The sequence below is a fragment of the Hydractinia symbiolongicarpus genome, chromosome 3, assembly GCF_029227915.1.
Source record: "Hydractinia symbiolongicarpus strain clone_291-10 chromosome 3, HSymV2.1, whole genome shotgun sequence".
Lineage (NCBI taxonomy): Eukaryota > Metazoa > Cnidaria > Hydrozoa > Anthoathecata > Hydractiniidae > Hydractinia > Hydractinia symbiolongicarpus.
The window spans coordinates 30205298-30223787 of record NC_079877.1 but is presented as its reverse complement, the minus strand read 5'-3'; the positions used below and the strand labels follow the sequence as shown (position 1 = coordinate 30223787).

The window sequence follows — 18490 nt, the reverse complement described above, 5'->3', positions numbered from 1 at the left end:
TGTAAGAACGTTTCATTCGGACTTTTGCTCTTAACAAGCTGTAAATCGAAATCTCCTGTCGTTTAAACGCTTTAGATCTCTGTTTCAAAAAATAAACGAAATTTTCCGCAAAATCAAGTGGTACAAGTGACACTTTTCTCCAATGCGACAAAGACTTGTTAATTATACTTTTTCTAAAATTTGCATCTTTCTGGGGACGAAGTTTTTAAGCGTAATCAATATTCTCCGTCCGAGGACATTTCTGGTCATGCGATATAAGATGACAGGAGCGAGATTCGAACTCGCGCCACCGAAGTGACTGGTGCCTTAAACCAGCGCCTTAGACCGCTCGGCCATCCTGCCCGGTTTTTCAAACACATAATGTCGACGAGCGTGCAGAGAAAATAGTATTTACGCGTATTTAAGCACTAGATGACATGTAAAAATGACCGAAATGTATGAAAAATTCAAATAAGTAAGTGACGCAAAATAATACGTTGAGACCCAACCAGCTCTGCACATTCCATTGCAAGTGTATTCGTCCCGTGACTTTTCATGAATTTAGAGAGTTTTTCCTGATTGTGGGCCGAATTTCCTGCACAGTCAAGCAGTTTTAGCGATCCCGTCCTGCATGCAAGCGAAACATGTGAAACATCCTTTTTAAACGTTCGCGCATTTTTCTAGGCAAAATAGTTAAGCGGAAATAAAAACGTTTGTCCGACGTACTTTTCAGACATGTATGATTAGTTGACAGGAGCGAGATTCGAACTCGCGCCACCGAAGTGACTGGTGCCTTAAACCAGCGCGTTAGACCGCTCGGCCATCCTGCCTCATTTTTAAGATATAAAATCCCCGTTCCAAAAAAGTTCAAGTAAACCAAAAATGGCTTATTCTGACATTAGCAGGAAGGTTTTTGCTCTAACTAATTAACCTAAGATCCGAAGTCCTAAGTCTGTTCCTTGACAAGTAAACTTTGACAAGTTCACATTGCGTGGGTACAATAATGAAACGCCGAAAATTATACTCTGGTGAGTAAAATGTTAAAAATTATGCAATTATCGAGAAAAATGTTGAACATGACTGTAAGATCGTTTCATTCGGACAATCGCTCTTAACAAGCTGTAAATCCAAATTTCCTGTCGTTTAAACGCTTTAGATCTCTGTTTCGTAAAATAAACGAAATGCTCCGCAAAATCAAGTGGTACAAGTGCCATTTTTCCCCAATCCGACGAAGACTTGTTAATTATACTTTTTTAAAACTTGCGTCTTTGTGGGGACGAAGTTTTTAAGCGCAATCAATATCCTCTGTCCGAGGACATTTCCGGACATGCGATATAAGATGACAGGAGCGAGATTGGAACTCGCGCCCTTGAAGTGACTGGTGCCTTAAACCAGCACCTTAGACCGCTCGGCCATCCTGCCCGGTTTTTCAAATACATAATGTGGACGAGCGTGCAGAAAAAATAGTATTTACGCGTATTTAAGCATTAGATGACATGTAAAAATGACCGAAATGTATGAAAAATTCAAATAAGTAAGTGACGCAAAATAATACGTTGATACCCAACCAACTCTGCACATTCCATTGCAAGTGTATTCGCCCCGTGACTTTTCATGAATTTAGAGAGTTTTTCCTGATTGTGGGCGGAATTTCTTGCACAGTCAAGCAGTTTTAGCGATCCCGTCCTGCATGCAAGCGAAACATGTGAAACATCCTTTTTAAACGTTCGCGCATTTTTCTAGGCAAAATAGTTAAGCGGAAATAAAAACGTCTGTCCGACGTACTTTTCAGACATGTATGATTAGTTGACAGGAGCGAGATTCGAACTCGCGCCACCGAAGTGACAGGTGCCTTAAGCCAGCGCCTTAGACCGCTCGGCCATCCTGCCTCATTTTAACCAATTAACTTAAGATCCGAAGTCCTAGGTCTGTCCCTTGACAAGTAAGCTTTGACAAGTTCACATTGCGTGGGTACAATAATGAAACGCCGAAAATTATACTCTTGTGGGTTAAATGTTAAAAATTATGCAATTATCAAGAAAAATGTTGAACATGACTGTAAGAACGTTTCATTCGGACTTTTGCTCTTAACAAGCTGTAAATCGAAATCTCCTGTCGTTTAAACGCTTTAGATCTCTGTTTCAAAAAATAAACGAAATTTTCCGCAAAATCAAGTGGTACAAGTGACACTTTTCTCCAATGCGACAAAGACTTGTTAATTATACTTTTTCTAAAATTTGCATCTTTCTGGGGACGAAGTTTTTAAGCGTAATCAATATTCTCCGTCCGAGGACATTTCTGGTCATGCGATATAAGATGACAGGAGCGAGATTCGAACTCGCGCCACCGAAGTGACTGGTGCCTTAAACCAGCGCCTTAGACCGCTCGGCCATCCTGCCCGGTTTTTCAAACACATAATGTCGACGAGCGTGCAGAGAAAATAGTATTTACGCGTATTTAAGCACTAGATGACATGTAAAAATGACCGAAATGTATGAAAAATTCAAATAAGTAAGTGACGCAAAATAATACGTTGAGACCCAACCAGCTCTGCACATTCCATTGCAAGTGTATTCGTCCCGTGACTTTTCATGAATTTAGAGAGTTTTTCCTGATTGTGGGCCGAATTTCCTGCACAGTCAAGCAGTTTTAGCGATCCCGTCCTGCATGCAAGCGAAACATGTGAAACATCCTTTTTAAACGTTCGCGCATTTTTCTAGGCAAAATAGTTAAGCGGAAATAAAAACGTTTGTCCGACGTACTTTTCAGACATGTATGATTAGTTGACAGGAGCGAGATTCGAACTCGCGCCACCGAAGTGACTGGTGCCTTAAACCAGCGCGTTAGACCGCTCGGCCATCCTGCCTCATTTTTAAGATATAAAATCCCCGTTCCAAAAAAGTTCAAGTAAACCAAAAATGGCTTATTCTGACATTAGCAGGAAGGTTTTTGCTCTAACTAATTAACCTAAGATCCGAAGTCCTAAGTCTGTTCCTTGACAAGTAAACTTTGACAAGTTCACATTGCGTGGGTACAATAATGAAACGCCGAAAATTATACTCTTGTGAGTAAAATGTTAAAAATTATGCAATTATCGAGAAAAATGTTGAACATGACTGTAAGATCGTTTCATTCGGACAATCGCTCTTAACAAGCTGTAAATCCAAATCTCCTGTCGTTTAAACGCTTTAGATCTCTGTTTCGTAAAATAAACGAAATGCTCCGCAAAATCAAGTGGTACAAGTGCCATTTTTCCCCAATCCGACGAAGACTTGTTAATTATACTTTTTTAAAACTTGCGTCTTTGTGGGGACGAAGTTTTTAAGCGCAATCAATATCCTCTGTCCGAGGACATTTCCGGACATGCGATATAAGATGACAGGAGCGAGATTGGAACTCGCGCCCTTGAAGTGACTGGTGCCTTAAACCAGAACCTTAGACCGCTCGGCCATCCTGCCCGGTTTTTCAAATACATAATGTGGACGAGCGTGCAGAAAAAATAGTATTTACGCGTATTTAAGCATTAGATGACATGTAAAAATGACCGAAATGTATGAAAAATTCAAATAAGTAAGTGACGCAAAATAATACGTTGATACCCAACCAGCTCTGCACATTCCATTGCAAGTGTATTCGCCCCGAGACTTTTCATCAATTTACAGAGTTTTTCCTGATTGTGGGCGGAATTTCTTGCACAGTCAAGCAGTTTTAGCGATCCCGTCCTGCATGCAAGCGAAACATGTGAAACATCCTTTTTAAACGTTCGCGCATTTTTCTAGGCAAAATAGTTAAGCGGAAATAAAAACGTTTGTCCGACGTACTTTTCAGACATGTATGATTAGTTGACAGGAGCAAGATTCGAACTCGCGCCACCGAAGTGACAGGTGCCTTAAACCAGCGCCTTAGACCGCTCGGCCATCCTGCCTCATTTTTAAGATATAAAATCCCCGTCCCAAAAAAGTTCAAGTAAACCAAAAATGGCTTATTCTGACATTAGCAGGAAGGTTTTTGCTCTAACCAATTAACTTAAGATCCGAAGTCCTAAGTCTGTCCCTTGACAAGTAAGCTTTGACAAGTTCACATTGCGTGGGTACAATAATGAAACGCCGAAAATTATACTCTTGTGGGTTAAATGTTAAAAATTATGCAATTATCAAGAAAAATGTTGAACGTAACTGTAAGAACGTTTCATTCGGACTTTTGCTCTTAACAAGCTGTAAATCGAAATCTCCTGTCGTTTAAACGCTTTAGATCTCTGTTTCAAAAAATAAACGAAATTTTCCGCAAAATCAAGTGGTACAAGTGACACTTTTCTCCAATGCGACAAAGACTTGTTAATTATACTTTTTCTAAAATTTGCATCTTTCTGGGGACGAAGTTTTTAAGCGTAATCAATATTCTCCGTCTGAGGACATTTCTGGTCATGCGATATAAGATGACAGGAGCGAGATTCGAACTCGCGCCACCGAAGTGACTGGTGCCTTAAACCAGCGCCTTAGACCGCTCGGCCATCCTGCCCGGTTTTTCAAACACATAATGTCGACGAGCGTGCAGAGAAAATAGTATTTACGCGTATTTAAGCACTAGATGACATGTAAAAATGACCGAAATGTATGAAAAATTCAAATAAGTAAGTGACGCAAAATAATACGTTGAGACCCAACCAGCTCTGCACATTCCATTGCAAGTGTATTCGTCCCGTGACTTTTCATGAATTTAGAGAGTTTTTCCTGATTGTGGGCGGAATTTCCTGCACAGTCAAGCAGTTTTAGCGATCCCGTCCTGCATGCAAGCGAAACATGTGAAACATCCTTTTTAAACGTTCGCGCATTTTTCTAGGCAAAATAGTTAAGCGGAAATAAAAACGTTTGTCCGACGTACTTTTCAGACATGTATGATTAGTTGACAGGAGCGAGATTCGAACTCGCGCCACCGAAGTGACTGGTGCATTAAACCAGCGCGTTAGACCGCTCGGCCATCCTGCCTCATTTTTAAGATATAAAATCCCCGTCCCAAAAAAGTTCAAGTAAACCAAAAATGGCTTATTCTGACATTAGCAGGAAGGTTTTTGCTCTAACTAATTAACCTAAGATCCGAAGTCCTAAGTCTGTTCCTTGCAAGTAAACTTTGACAAGTTCACATTGCGTGGGTACAATAATGAAACGCCGAAAATTATACTCTTGTGAGTAAAATGTTAAAAATTATGCAATTATCAAGAAAAATGTTGAACATGACTGTAAGATCGTTTCATTCGGACAATCGCTCTTAACAAGCTGTAAATCCAAATCTCCTGTCGTTTAAACGCTTTAGATCTCTGTTTCGTAAAATAAACGAAATGCTCCGCAAAATCAAGTGGTACAAGTGCCATTTTTCCCCAATGCGACGAAGACTTGTTAATTATACTTTTTTAAAACTTGCGTCTTTCTGGGGACGAAGTTTTTAAGCGCAATCAATATCCTCTGTCCGAGGACATTTCCGGACATGCGATATAAGATGACAGGAGCGAGATTGGAACTCGCGCCCTTGAAGTGACTGGGCCTTAAACCAGCGCCTTAGACCGCTCGGCCATCCTGCCCGGTTTTTCAAATACATAATGTGGACGAGCGTGCAGAAAAAATAGTATTTACGCGTATTTAAGCATTAGATGACATGTAAAAATGACCGAAATGTATGAAAAATTCAAATAAGTAAGTGACGCAAAATAATACGTTGATACCCAACCAGCTCTGCACATTCCATTGCAAGTGTATTCGTCCCGTGACTTTTCATGAATTTAGAGAGTTTTTCCTGATTGTGGGCGGAATTTCTTGCACAGTCAAGCAGTTTTAGCGATCCCGTCCTGCATGCAAGCGAAACATGTGAAACATCCTTTTTAAACGTTCGCGCATTTTTCTAGGCAAAATAGTTAAGCGGAAATAAAAACGTTTGTCCGACGTACTTTTCAGACATGTATGATTAGTTGACAGGAGCGAGATTCGAACTCGCGCCACCGAAGTGACAGGTGCCTTAAACCAGCGCCTTAGACCGCTCGGCCATCCTGCCTCATTTTTAAGATATAAAATCCCCGTCCCAAAAAAGTTCAAGTAAACCAAAAATGGCTTATTCTGACATTAGCAGGAAGGTTTTTGCTCTAACCAATTAACTTAAGATCCGAAGTCCTAAGTCTGTCCCTTGACAAGTAAGCTTTGACAAGTTCACATTGCGTGGGTACAATAATGAAACGCCGAAAATTATACTCTTGTGGGTTAAATGTTAAAAATTATGCAATTATCAAGGAAAATGTTGAACATAACTGTAAGAACGTTTCATTCGGACTTTTGCTCTTAACAAGCTGTAAATCGAAATCTCCTGTCGTTTAAACGCTTTAGATCTCTGTTTCAAAAAATAAACGAAATTTTCCGCAAAATAAAGTGGTACAAGTGACACTTTTCTCCAATGCGACAAAGACTTGTTAATTATACTTTTTCTAAAATTTGCATCTTTCTGGGGACGAAGTTTTTAAGCGTAATCAATATCCTCTGTCCGAGGACATTTCCGGACATGCGATATAAGATGACAGGAGCGAGATTGGAACTCGCGCCCTTGAAGTGACTGGGCCTTAAACCAGCGCCTTAGACCGCTCGGCCATCCTGCCCGGTTTTTCAAATACATAATGTGGACGAGCGTGCAGAAAAAATAGTATTTACGCGTATTTAAGCATTAGATGACATGTAAAAATGACCGAAATGTATGAAAAATTCAAATAAGTAAGTGACGCAAAATAATACGTTGATACCCAACCAGCTCTGCACATTCCATTGCAAGTGTATTCGTCCCGTGACTTTTCATCAATTTAGAGAGTTTTGCCTGATTGTGGGCGGAAATACCTGCACAGTCAAGCAGTTTTAGCGATCCCGTCCTTCATGCAAGCGAAACTTGCGATACATCCTGTTTAAACGTTCGCGCATTTTTCTAGGCAAAATAGTTAAGCGGAAATAAAACGTTTGTCCGACGCACTTTTCAGACATGTATGACTAGTTGACAGGAGCGAGATTCGAACCCGCGCCACCGAAGTGGCTGGTGCCTTAAACCAGCGCCTTAGACTGCTCGGCCATCCTGCCTTCTTTTTAAGATATAAAATCCCCGTCACAAAAAAGTTCAAGTAAACCAAAAATCGCTTATTCTGACATTAGCAGGAAGGTTTTTGCTCTAACCAATTAACCTAAGATCCGAAGTCCTAAGTCTGTCCCTTGACAAGTAAACTTTGACAAGTTCACATTGCGTGGGTGCAATAATGAAATGCCGAAATATATACTCTTGTGGGTTAAATGTTAAAAATTATGCAATTATCAAGAAAAATGTTGAACATGACTGTAAGACCGTTTCATTTGGACTATCGCTCTTAACAAGCTGTAAATCCAAATCTCCTGTCGTTTAAACGCTTTAGATCTCTGTTTCGAAAAATAAACAAAATTTTCCGCAAAATCAAGTGGTACAAGTGACATTTTTCCCCAATGCAACAAAGACTTGTTAATTATACTTTTTCTAAAATTTGCGTCTTTCTGGGGACGAAGTTTTTAAGCGTAATCAATATTCTCTGTGCGGGGACATTTCCGGTCATGCGATATAAGATGACAGGAGCGAGATTCGAGCTCGCTCCACCGAAGTGACTGGTGCCTTAAACCAGCACCTTAGACCGCTCGGCCATCCTGCCTTTTTTTAAGATATAAAATCCCCGTCCCAAAGAAAAACAAAAAAAGTTCAAGTAAACCAAAAATGGCTAATTCTAACATTAGAAGGAAGGTTTTTGCTCTAACCAATTAACCTAAGATCCGGAATCCTAAGTCTGTCCCTTGACAAGTAAACTTTGACAAGTTCACATTGCGTGGGTACAATAATGAAACGCCGAAAATTATACTCTTGTGGGTTAAATGTTAAAAATTATGCAATTATCAAGAAAAATGTTGAACATGACTGTAAGACCGTTTCATTCGGACTATCGCTCTTAACAAGCTGTAAATCCAAATCTCCTTTCGTTTAAACGCTTTAGATCTCTGTTTCGAAAAATAAAGGAAATGTTCCGCAAAATCAAGTGGTACAAGTGCCATTTTTCCCCAATGCGACGAAGACTTGTTAATTATACCTTTTTAAAATTTGCGTCTTTCTGAGGACGAAGTTTTTAAGCGCAATCAATATCCTCTGTCCGAGGACATTTCCGGACATGCGATATAAGATGAGAGGAGCGAGATTCAAACTCGCGCCACCGAAGTGACTGGTGCCTTAAACCAGCGCGTTAGACCGCTTGGCTATCCTGCCCGGTTTTGCAAATACATAATGTGGACGAGCGTGCGGAAAAAATAGTATTTACGCGTATCGTATTTAAGCACTAGATGACATGTAAAAATGACCGAAATGTATGAAAAATTCAAATAAGTAAGTGACGCAAAATAACACGTTGATACCCAACCAGCTTTGCACATTCCATTGCAAGTGTATTCGTCCCGTGACTTTTCATCAATTTAGAGAGTTTTGCCTGATTGTGGGCGGAATTACCTGCAAAGTCAAGCAGTTTTAGCGATCCCGTCCTACATGCAAGCAAAACTTGTGAAACATCCTTTTTGAACGTTCGCGCATTTTTCTAGGCAAAATAGTTAATCGGAAATAAAAACGTTTGTCCGACGTACTTTTCAGACATGTTTGATTAGTTGACAGGAGCGAGATTCGAATTCGTGCCACCGAAGTGACTGGTGCCTAAAACGAGAGCCTTAGACCGCTCGGCCATCCTGCCTGCTTTTTAATAAATAAAATCCCCGTCCCAAAAAAGTTGAAGTAAACCAAAAATGGCTTATTCTGACATTAGCAGGAAGGTTTTTGCTCCAACCAATTAACCTAAGATCCGAAGTCCTAAGTCTGTCCCTTGACAAGTAAACTTTGACAAGTTCACCTTGCGTGGGTACAATAATGAAACGCCGAAAATTATACTCTTGTGGGTTAAATGTTAAAAATTATGCAATTATCAAGAAAAATGTTGAACATGACTGTAAGACCGTTTCATTCGGACTATCGCTCTTAACAAGCTGTAAATCCAAATCTCCTGTCGTTTAAACGCTTTAGATCTCTGTTTCGAAAAATAAAGGAAATGTTCCGCAAAATCAAGTGGTACAAGTGCCATTTTTCCCCAATGCGACGAAGACTTGTTAATTATACTTTTTTAAAATTTGCGTCTTTCTGAGGACGAAGTTTTTAAGCGCAATCAATATCCTCTGTCCGAGGACATTTCCGGACATGCGATATAAGATGACAGGAGCGAGATTCGAACTCGCGCCATCGAATTGACTGGTGCCTTAAACCAGCGCCTTAGACCGCTCGGCTATCCTGCCCGGTTTTGCAAATACATAATGTGGACGAGCGTGCGGGAAAAATAGTATTTACGCGTATTTAAGCACTAGATGACATGTAAAAATGACCGAAATGTATGAAAAATTCAAATAAGTACGTGACGCAAAATAATACGTTGATACCCAACCAGCTTTGCGCATTCCATTGCAAGTGTATTCGTTTCGTGACTTTTCATCAATTTAGAGAGTTTTGCCTGATTGTGGGCGGAAATACCTGCACAGTCAAGCAGTTTTAGCGATCCCGTCCTTCATGCAAGCGAAACTTGTGATACATCCTGTTTAAACGTTCGCGCATTTTTCTAGGCAAAATAGTTAAGCGGAAATAAAACGTTTGTCCGACGCACTTTTCAGACATGTATGACTAGTTGACAGGAGCGAGATTCGAACCCGCGCCACCGAAGTGGCTGGTGCCTTAAACCAGCGCCTTAGACTGCTCGGCCATCCTGCCTTCTTTTTAAGATATAAAATCCCCGTCACAAAAAAGTTCAAGTAAACCAAAAATCGCTTATTCTGACATTAGCAGGAAGGTTTTTGCTCTAACCAATTAACCTAAGATCCGAAGTCCTAAGTCTGTCCCTTGACAAGTAAACTTTGACAAGTTCACATTGCGTGGGTGCAATAATGAAATGCCGAAATATATACTCTTGTGGGTTAAATGTTAAAAATTATGCAATTATCAAGAAAAATGTTGAACATGACTGTAAGACCGTTTCATTTGGACTATCGCTCTTAACAAGCTGTAAATCCAAATCTCCTGTCGTTTAAACGCTTTAGATCTCTGTTTCGAAAAATAAACAAAATTTTCCGCAAAATCAAGTGGTACAAGTGACATTTTTCCCCAATGCAACAAAGACTTGTTAATTATACTTTTTCTAAAATTTGCGTCTTTCTGGGGACGAAGTTTTTAAGCGTAATCAATATTCTCTGTGCGAGGACATTTCCGGTCATGCGATATAAGATGACAGGAGCGAGATTCGAACTCGCTCCACCGAAGTGACTGGTGCCTTAAACCAGCACCTTAGACCGCTCGGCCATCCTGCCTTTTTTTAAGATATAAAATCTCCGTCCCAAAGAAAAACAAAAAAAGTTCAAGTAAACCAAAAATGGCTAATTCTGACATTAGAAGGAAGGTTTTTGCTCTAACCAATTAACCTAAGATCCGAAGTCCTAAGTCTGTCCCTTGACAAGTAAACTTTGACAAGTTCACATTGCGTGGGTACAATAATGAAACGCCGAAAATTATACTCTTGTGGGTTAAATGTTAAAAATTATGCAATTATCAAGAAAAATGTTGAACATGACTGTAAGAACTTTTCATTCGGACTATCGCTCTTAACAAGCAGTAAATCGAAATCTCCTGTTGTTTTAAGGATTTAGATCTCTGTTTCGAAAAATAAACGAATTGTTTCGCAAAATCAAGTGGTACAAGTGACATTTTTCCCCAATGCGACAAAGACTTGCTAATTATACTTTTTCTAAAATTTGCGTCTGTCTTGGGACGAAGTTTTTAAGCGTAATCAATATTCTCTGTTCGAGGACCTTTCCGTTCATGCGATATAAGATGACAGGAGTGAGATTCGAACTCGCGCCACCGAAGTGACTGGTGCCTTAAACCAGCGCCTTAGACCGCTCAGCCATCCTGCCCGGTTTTTCAAATACATAATGTCGACGAGTGTGCAGAGAAAATAGTATTTACGCGTATTTAAGCACTAGATGACATGTAAAAACGACCGAAATGTATGAAAAACTCAAATAAGTAAGTGACGCAAAATAATACGATGATACCCAACCAGCTCTGCACATTCCAATGCAAGTGTATTCGTCCCGAGACTTTTCATCAATTTACAGAGTTTTTCCTGGTTGTGGGCGGAATTACCTGCACAGTCAAGCAGTTTTAGCGATCCCGTCCTGCATGCAAGCGAAACTTGTGAAACATCTTTTTTAAACGTTCGCGCATTTTTCTAGGCGAAATAGTTAAGCGGAAATAAAAACGTTTGTCCGACGTACTTTTCAGACATGTATTATTAGTTGACAGGAGCGAGATTCGAACTCGCGCCACCCAAGTGACTGGTGCCTAAAACCAGCGCCTTAGACCGCTCGGCCATCCTGCCTACTTTTTAAGATATAAAATCCCCGTCCCAAAAATGTTCAAGTAAACCAAAAATGGCTTATTCTGACATTAGCAGGAAGGTTTTTGCTCTAACCAATTAACCTAAGATCCGAAGTCCTAAGTCTGTCCGTTGACAAGTAAACTTTGACAAGTTCACATTGCGTGGGTACAATAATGAAACGCCGAAAACTATACTCTTGTGGGTTAAATGTTAAAAATTATGCAATTCTCAAGAAAAATGTTGAACATGACTGTAAGACCGTTTCATTCGGACTATCGCTCTTAACAAGCTGTAAATCCAAATCTCCTTTCGTTTAAACGCTTTAGATCTCTGTTTCGAAAAATAAAGGAAATGTTCCGCAAAATCAAGTGGTACAAGTGCCATTTTTCCCCAATGCGGCGAAGACTTGTTAATTATACCTTTTTAAAATTTGCGTCTTTCTGAGGACGAAGTTTTTAAGCGCAATCAATATCCTCTGTCCGAGGACATTTCCGGACATGCGATATAAGATGAGAGGAGCGAGATTCGAACTCGCGCCACCGAAGTGACTGGTGCCTTAAACCAGCGCCTTAGACCGCTTGGCTATCCTGCCCGGTTTTGCAAATACATAATGTGGACGAGCGTGCGGAAAAAATAGTATTTACGCGTATTTAAGCACTAGATGACATGTAAAAATGACCGAAATGTATGAAAAATTCAAATAAGTAAGTGACGCAATATAACACGTTGATACCCAACCAGCTTTGCACATTCCATTGCAAGTGTATTCGTCCCGTGACTTTTCATCAATTTAGAGAGTTTTGCCTGATTGTGGGCGGAATTACCTGCAAAGTCAAGCAGTTTTAGCGATCCCGTCCTACATGCAAGCAAAACTTGTGAAACATCCTTTTTGAACATTCGCGCATTTTTCTAGGCAAAATAGTTAATCGGAAATAAAAACGTTTGTCCGACGTACTTTTCAGACATGTATGATTAGTTGACAGGAGCGAGATTCGAATTCGTGCCACCGAAGTGACTGGTGCCTAAAACGAGAGCCTTAGACCGCTCGGCCATCCTGCCTGCTTTTTAATAAATAAAATCCCCGTCCCAAAAAAGTTGAAGTAAACCAAAAATGGCTTATTCTGACATTAGCAGGAAGGTTTTTGCTCCAACCAATTAACCTAAGATCCGAAGTCCTAAGTCTGTCCCTTGACAAGTAAACTTTGACAAGTTCACCTTGCGTGGGTACAATAATGAAACGCCGAAAATTATACTCTTGTGGGTTAAATGTTAAAAATTATGCAATTATCAAGAAAAATGTTGAACATGACTGTAAGACCGTTTCATTCGGACTATCGCTCTTAACAAGCTGTAAATCCAAATCTCCTGTCGTTTAAACGCTTTAGATCTCTGTTTGGAAAAATAAAGGAAATGTTCCGCAAAATCAAGTGGTACAAGTGCCATTTTTCCCCAATGCGACGAAGACTTGTTAATTATACTTTTTTAAAATTTGCGTCTTTCTGAGGACGAAGTTTTTAAGCGCAATCAATATCCTCTGTCCGAGGACATTTCCGGACATGCGATATAAGATGACAGGAGCGAGATTCGAACTCGCGCCATCGAAGTGACTGGTGCCTTAAACCAGCGCCTTAGACCGCTCGGCTATCCTGCCCGGTTTTGCAAATACATAATGTGGACGAGCGTGCGGGAAAAATAGTATTTACGCGTATTTAAGCACTAGATGACATGTAAAAATGACCGAAATGTATGAAAAATTCAAATAAGTACGTGACGCAAAATAATACGTTGATACCCAACCAGCTTTGCACATTCCATTGCAAGTGTATTCGTTTCGTGACTTTTCATCAATTTAGAGAGTTTTGCCTGATTGTGGGCGGAATTACCTGCAAAGTCAAGCAGTTTTAGCGATCCCGTCCTACATGCAAGCAAAACTTGTGAAACGTCCTTTTTGAACGTTCGCGCATTTTTCTAGGCAAAATAGTTAAGCGGAAATAAAAACGTTTGTCCGACGTACTTTTCAGACATGTATGATTAGTTGACAGGAGCGAGTTTCGAATTCGTGCCACCGAAGTGACTGGTGCCTAAAACCAGAGCCTTAGACCGCTTGGCCATCCTGCCTGCTTTTTAAGAAATAAAATCCCCGTCCCAAAAAAGTTCAAGTAAACCAAAAATGGCTTATTCTGACATTAGCAGGAAGTTTTTTGCTCCAACCAATTAACCTAAGATCCGAAGTCCTAAGTCTGTCCCTTGACAAGTAAACTTTGACAAGTTCACATTGCGTGGGTACAATAATGAAACGCCGAAAATTATACTCTTGTGGGTTAAATGTTAAAAATTATGCAATTATCCAGAAAAATGTTGAACATGACTGTAAAACCGTTTCATTCGGACTATCGCTCTTAACAAGCTGTAAATCCAAATTTCCTGTCGTTTAAACGCTTTAGATCTCTGTTTCGAAAAATAAACGAAATGTTCCGCAAAATCAAGTGGTCCAAGTGCCATTTTTCCCCAATGCGACGAAGACTTGTTAATTATACTTTTTTAAAATTTTCGTCTTTCTGGGGACGAAGTTTTTAAGCGCAATCAATATCCTCTGTCCGAGGACATATCCGGACTTGCGATATAAGATGACAGGAGCGAGATTCGAACTCGCGCCACCGAAGTGACTGGTGCCTAAAACCAGAGCCTTAGACCGCTCGGCCATCCTGCCTTCTTTTTAAGATATAAAATCCCCGTCCCAAAAAAGTTCAAGTAAACCAAAAATGGCTTATTCTGACATTAGCAGGAAGGTTTTTGCTCTAACCAATTAACCTAAGATCCGAAGTCCTAAGTCTGTCCCTTGACAAGTAAACTTTGACAAGTTCACATTGCGTGGGTACAATAATGAAACGCCGAAAATTATACTCTTGTGGGTTAAATGTTAAAAATTATGCAATTATCAAGAAAAATGTTGAACATGACTGTAAGACCGTTTCATTCGGACTATCGCTCTTAACAAGCTGTAAATCCAAATTTCCTGTCGTTTAAACGCTTTAGATCTCTGTTTCGAAAAATAAACGAAATGTTCCGCAAAATCAAGTGGTCCAAGTGCCATTTTTCCCCAATGCGACGAAGACTTGTTAATTATACTTTTTTAAAATTTACGTCTTTCTGGGGACGAAGTTTTTAAGCGCAATCAATATCCTCTGTCCGAGGACATATCCGGACTTGCGATATAAGATGACAGGAGCGAGATTCGAACTCGCGCTACCGAAGTGACTGGTGCCTTAAACTAGCGCCTTAGACCGCTCTGCCATCCTGCCCGGTTATTCAAATACATAATGTCGACGAGCGTGCAGAGAAAATAGTATTTACGCGTATTTAAGCACTAGATGACATGTAAAAATGACCGAAATGTATGAAAAATTCAAATAAGTAAGTGACGCAAAATAATACGATGATACTCAACCAGCTCTGCACATTCCAATGCAAGTGTATTCGTCCCGTGACTTTTCCTCAATTTACAGAGTTTTTCCTGGTTGTGGGCGGAATTACCTGCACAGTCAAGCAGTTTTAGCGATCCCGTCCTGCATGCAAGCGAAACTTGTGAAACATCCTTTTTAACCGTTCGCGCATTTTTCTAGGCGAAATAGTTAAGCGGAAATAAAAACGTTTGTCCGACGTACTTTTCAGACATGTATTATTAGTTGACAGGAGCGAGATTCGAAATCGAGCCACCGAAGAGACTGGTGCCTAAAACCAGCGCCTTAGGCCGCTCGGCCATCCTGCCTACTTTTTAAGATATAAAATTCCCGTCCCAAAGAAAAACAACAAAAGTTCAAGTATACCAAAAATGGCTTATTCTGACATTAGCAGGAAGGTTTTTGCTCTAACTAATTAACCTAAGATCCGAAGTCCCAAGTCTGTCCCTTGACAAGTAAACTTTGACAAGTTCACATTGCGTGGGTACAATAATGAAACGCCGAAAATTATACTCTTGGGGGTTAAATGTTCAAAATTATGCAATTATCAAGAAAAATGTTGAACATGACTGTAAGAACGTTTCATTCGGACTATCGCACTTAACAAGCTGTAAATCGAAATCTCCTGTCGTTTTAAGGATTTAGATCTCTGTTTCGAAAAATAAACGAAAAGTTTCGCAAAATCAAGTGGTACAAGTGACATTTTTCCCCAATGCGACAAAGACTTGCTAATTATACTTTTTCTAAAATTTGCGTCTGTCTGGGGACAAAGTTTTTAAGCGTAATCAATATTCTCTGTCCGAGGACCTTTCCGGTCATGCAATATAAGATGACAGGAGCGAGATTCGAACTCGCGCCACCGAAGTGACTGGTGCCTTAAACCAGCGCCTTAGACCGCTCGGCTATCCTGCCCGGTTTTTCAAATACATAATGTCGACGAGCGTGCAGAGAAAATAGTATTTACGCGTATTTAAGCACTAGATGACACGTAAAAATGACCGAAAAGTATGAAAAATTCAAATAAGTAAGTGACGCAAAATAATACATTGATACCCAACCAGCTCTGCACATTCCATTGCAAGTGTATTCGTCCCGTGACTTTTCATGAATTCACGGAGTTTTTCCTGATTGTGGGCGGAATTACCTGCACAGTCAAGCAATTTTAGCGATCCCGTCCTGCATGCAAGCGAAACTTGTGAAACATCCTTTTTAAACGTTCGCGCATTTTTCTAGGCGAAATAGTTAAGCGGGAATAAAAACGTTTGTCCGACGTATTTTTCAGACATGAATGATTAGTTGACAGGAGCGAGATTCAAACTCGCGCCACCGAAGTGACTGGTGCCTAAAACCAGAGCCTTAGACCGCTCGGCCATCCTGCCTTCTTTTTAAGATATAAAATCCCCGTCCCAAAAAAGTTCAAGTAAACCAAAAATGGCTTATTCTGACATTAGCAGGAAGGCTTTCGTTCTAACCAATTAACCTAAGATCCGAAGTCCCAAGTCTGTCCCTTGACAAGTAAACTTTGACAAGTTCACATTGCGTGGGTACAATAATGAAACGCCGAAAATTATACTCTTGGGGGTTAAATGTTCAAAATTATGCAATTATCAAGAAAAATGTTGAGCATGACTGTAAGAACGTTTCATTCGGACTATCGCTCTTAACAAGCTGTAAATCGAAATCTCCTGTCGTTTTAAGGATTTAGATCTCTGTTTCGAAAAATAAACGAAAAGTTTCGCAAAATCAAGTGGTACAAGTGACATTTTTCCCCAATGCGACAAAGACTTGCTAATTATACTTTTTCTAAAATTTGCGTCTGTCTGGGGACAAAGTTTTTAAGCGTAATCAATATTCTCTGTCCGAGGACCTTTCCGGTCATGCAATATAAGATGACAGGAGCGAGATTCGAACTCGCGCCACCGAAGTGACTGGTGCCTTAAACCACCGCCTTAGACCGCTCGGCTATCCTGCCCGGTTTTTCAAATACATAATGTCGACGAGCGTGCAGAGAAAATAGTATTTACGCGTATTTAAGCACTAGATGACACGTAAAAATGACCGAAAAGTATGAAAAATTCAAATAAGTAAGTGACGCAAAATAATACATTGATACCCAACCAGCTCTGCACATTCCATTGCAAGTGTATTCGTCCCGTGACTTTTCATAAATTTACGGAGTTTTTCCTGATTGTGGGCGGAATTACCTGCACAGTCAAGCAATTTTAGCGATCCCGTCCTGCATGCAAGCGAAACTTGTGAAACATCCTTTTTAAACGTTCGCGCATTTTTCTAGGCGAAATAGTTAAGCGGGAATAAAAACGTTTGTCCGACGTATTTTTCAGACATGAATGATTAGTTGACAGGAGCGAGATTCAAACTCGCGCCACCGAAGTGACTGGTGCCTAAAACCAGAGCCTTAGACCGCTCGGCCATCCTGCCTTCTTTTTAAGATATAAAATCCCCGTCCCAAAAAAGTTCAAGTAAACCAAAAATGGCTTATTCTGACATTAGCAGGAAGGTTTTTGCTCTAACCAATTAACCTAAGATCCGAAGTCCTAAGTCTGTCCGTTGACAAGTAAACTTTGACAAGTTCACATTGCGTGGGTACAATAATTAATCGCCGAAAATTATACTCTTGTGGGTTAAATGTTAAAAATTATGCAATTATCAAGAAAAATGTTGAACATGACTGTAAGACCGTTTCATTCGGACTATCGCTCTTAACAAGCTGTAAATCCAAATCTCCTGTCGTTTAAACGCTTTAGATCTCTGTTTCGAAAAATAAAGGAAATGTTCCGCAAAATCAAGTGGTACAAGTGCCATTTTTCCCCAATGCGACGAAGACTTGTTAATTATACTTTTTTTAAATTTGCGTCTTTCTGGGGACGAAGTTTTTAAGCGCAATCAATATCCTCTGTCCGAGGACATTTCCGGACATGCGATATAAGATGACAGGAGCGAGATTCGAACTCGCGCAACCGAAGTGACTGGTGCCTAAAACCAGCGCCATAGACCGCTCGGCCATCCTGCCTTCTTTTTAAGATATAAAATTCCCGTACCAAGATCATACCAAGATCAGGGAGAAAATTTATCAAAATTTAATTTGTTATTTATTGCCTTAAACCCAAGAAATATTTGCTAAATAAAATTCCCGTCCCAAAAAAGTTCAAGTAAACCAAAAATGGCTTATTCTGACATTAGCAGGAAGGTTTTTGCTCTAACCAATTAACCTAAGATCCGAAGTCCTAAGTCTGTCCCTTGACAAGTAAACTTTGACAAGTTCACATTGCGTGGGTACAATAATGAAACGCCAAAAATTATACTCTTGTGGGTTAAATGTTAAAAACTTATGCAATTATCAAGAAAAATGTTGAACATGACTGTAAGACCGTTTCATTCGGACTATCGCTCTTAACAAGCTGTTAATCCAAATCTCCTGTCGTTTAAACGCTTTATATCTCTGTTTCGAAAATTAAACGAAATGTTCCGCAAAATCAAGTGGTACAAGTGCCATTTATCCCCAATGCGACGAAGACTTGTTAATTATACTTTTTCAGTTTTT

General features: G+C 40.0%; 18 non-coding genes across 18 annotated transcripts; all 18 read right to left on the bottom strand.

The window, feature by feature from the left end:
- Window positions 1–260: 260 nt before the first annotated feature.
- On the bottom strand, window positions 261–342 carry Trnal-aag (transfer RNA leucine (anticodon AAG)). Its single transcript has one exon. It is a non-coding gene; the product is annotated as a tRNA-Leu (tRNA).
- A 385-nt stretch (window positions 343–727) lies between these two features.
- On the bottom strand, window positions 728–809 carry Trnal-aag (transfer RNA leucine (anticodon AAG)). Its single transcript has one exon. It is a non-coding gene; the product is annotated as a tRNA-Leu (tRNA).
- Window positions 810–1786: 977 nt separating this feature from the next.
- On the bottom strand, window positions 1787–1868 carry Trnal-aag (transfer RNA leucine (anticodon AAG)). The gene is given in 2 exon segments: window positions 1787–1821; window positions 1831–1868. It is a non-coding gene; the product is annotated as a tRNA-Leu (tRNA).
- Window positions 1869–2296: 428 nt separating this feature from the next.
- On the bottom strand, window positions 2297–2378 carry Trnal-aag (transfer RNA leucine (anticodon AAG)). The gene has a single exon. It is a non-coding gene; the product is annotated as a tRNA-Leu (tRNA).
- A 385-nt stretch (window positions 2379–2763) lies between these two features.
- Trnal-aag (transfer RNA leucine (anticodon AAG)) lies at window positions 2764–2845 on the bottom strand. Its single transcript has one exon. It is a non-coding gene; the product is annotated as a tRNA-Leu (tRNA).
- Window positions 2846–4415: 1570 nt separating this feature from the next.
- On the bottom strand, window positions 4416–4497 carry Trnal-aag (transfer RNA leucine (anticodon AAG)). Its single transcript has one exon. It is a non-coding gene; the product is annotated as a tRNA-Leu (tRNA).
- A 1442-nt stretch (window positions 4498–5939) lies between these two features.
- Window positions 5940–6021, bottom strand: Trnal-aag (transfer RNA leucine (anticodon AAG)). Its single transcript has one exon. It is a non-coding gene; the product is annotated as a tRNA-Leu (tRNA).
- A 3235-nt stretch (window positions 6022–9256) lies between these two features.
- On the bottom strand, window positions 9257–9338 carry Trnal-aag (transfer RNA leucine (anticodon AAG)). The gene has a single exon. It is a non-coding gene; the product is annotated as a tRNA-Leu (tRNA).
- A 977-nt stretch (window positions 9339–10315) lies between these two features.
- Window positions 10316–10397, bottom strand: Trnal-aag (transfer RNA leucine (anticodon AAG)). Its single transcript has one exon. It is a non-coding gene; the product is annotated as a tRNA-Leu (tRNA).
- A 521-nt stretch (window positions 10398–10918) lies between these two features.
- Trnal-aag (transfer RNA leucine (anticodon AAG)) lies at window positions 10919–11000 on the bottom strand. The gene has a single exon. It is a non-coding gene; the product is annotated as a tRNA-Leu (tRNA).
- Window positions 11001–11385: 385 nt separating this feature from the next.
- Trnal-uag (transfer RNA leucine (anticodon UAG)) lies at window positions 11386–11467 on the bottom strand. Its single transcript has one exon. It is a non-coding gene; the product is annotated as a tRNA-Leu (tRNA).
- Window positions 11468–13036: 1569 nt separating this feature from the next.
- On the bottom strand, window positions 13037–13118 carry Trnal-aag (transfer RNA leucine (anticodon AAG)). The gene has a single exon. It is a non-coding gene; the product is annotated as a tRNA-Leu (tRNA).
- A 977-nt stretch (window positions 13119–14095) lies between these two features.
- On the bottom strand, window positions 14096–14177 carry Trnal-uag (transfer RNA leucine (anticodon UAG)). The gene has a single exon. It is a non-coding gene; the product is annotated as a tRNA-Leu (tRNA).
- A 1581-nt stretch (window positions 14178–15758) lies between these two features.
- Trnal-aag (transfer RNA leucine (anticodon AAG)) lies at window positions 15759–15840 on the bottom strand. Its single transcript has one exon. It is a non-coding gene; the product is annotated as a tRNA-Leu (tRNA).
- A 385-nt stretch (window positions 15841–16225) lies between these two features.
- Window positions 16226–16307, bottom strand: Trnal-uag (transfer RNA leucine (anticodon UAG)). The gene has a single exon. It is a non-coding gene; the product is annotated as a tRNA-Leu (tRNA).
- Window positions 16308–16818: 511 nt separating this feature from the next.
- Trnal-aag (transfer RNA leucine (anticodon AAG)) lies at window positions 16819–16900 on the bottom strand. The gene has a single exon. It is a non-coding gene; the product is annotated as a tRNA-Leu (tRNA).
- Window positions 16901–17285: 385 nt separating this feature from the next.
- Trnal-uag (transfer RNA leucine (anticodon UAG)) lies at window positions 17286–17367 on the bottom strand. Its single transcript has one exon. It is a non-coding gene; the product is annotated as a tRNA-Leu (tRNA).
- Window positions 17368–17877: 510 nt separating this feature from the next.
- Window positions 17878–17959, bottom strand: Trnal-uag (transfer RNA leucine (anticodon UAG)). The gene has a single exon. It is a non-coding gene; the product is annotated as a tRNA-Leu (tRNA).
- Between the last annotated feature and the right edge of the window lie 531 nt (window positions 17960–18490).